The 626-nt window shown below is 52.1% G+C and overlaps 1 protein-coding gene across 1 annotated transcript in view; it reads left to right on the top strand.

Annotated features, from left to right (window-relative positions):
- PTPN7 (protein tyrosine phosphatase, non-receptor type 7) overlaps nucleotides 1-626 on the top strand; it is an 8028-nt gene that overhangs the window by 3117 nt on the left and 4285 nt on the right. The gene's annotated exons all lie outside the window — the stretch shown is intronic.

Raw genomic sequence — 626 nt, 5'->3', positions numbered from 1 at the left:
GATCCAGGAGGGGGGATATTCCCAGTGTTCACAATTGAAGTTCTTCACTCTGAGGGTGGTGAGACACTGGACCAGGCTGCCCAGAGAGGTGGTGGAGGCTCCATCCCTGGGAATATTCAGGCTGGATGGGGCTGTGAGCAACCTGCTCTAGTTGGGGCTGTCCCTGCTCACTGCAGGGGGGTTGGACTCGATGACATTTGAGGTCCCTTCCAACTCAAAGCATTCTATGATCCTGTGACACCTCCGAGTCTTATTGCAAGTCTCCTGAATGGAAAATCATGTTTCCTAGAAAAAAAAGATATAATCATCCTGAGGCATGAGAGAAGGGCCACAGAAAACGTTCCTGAAAACATTCCTGAACCAGCACTGCTGGGCTGGTGCAACTTCTTGTGGGAGCAAAGTGTTAACAGCATTGCTGGGAAGACCTGGATCAAGTCACAGGGTTTGGGTCCATTTCTAACCAAGACCTCTCTAGATGAAGCCCGACCTCTCTAGATGAAGCCATAAGGCTCTGGCCAGAGTGCTGTGCACTCACCTTTCCAAAAGCTGTGGGTGCTTTGGACACCTCCCCCAGCATCCCTGGGGCACCCTCAGCTGGGTCTCCAGCTCCTTGCTGTGATGCCAAA

This window comes from Merops nubicus, unplaced genomic scaffold, assembly GCF_000691845.1.
Source record: "Merops nubicus isolate BGI_N331 unplaced genomic scaffold, ASM69184v1 scaffold24493, whole genome shotgun sequence".
Taxonomy (NCBI): Eukaryota; Metazoa; Chordata; class Aves; order Coraciiformes; family Meropidae; genus Merops; species Merops nubicus.
The sequence above is the reverse complement of the archived record's forward strand: the minus strand, read 5'-3'. Positions and strand labels throughout refer to the sequence as shown.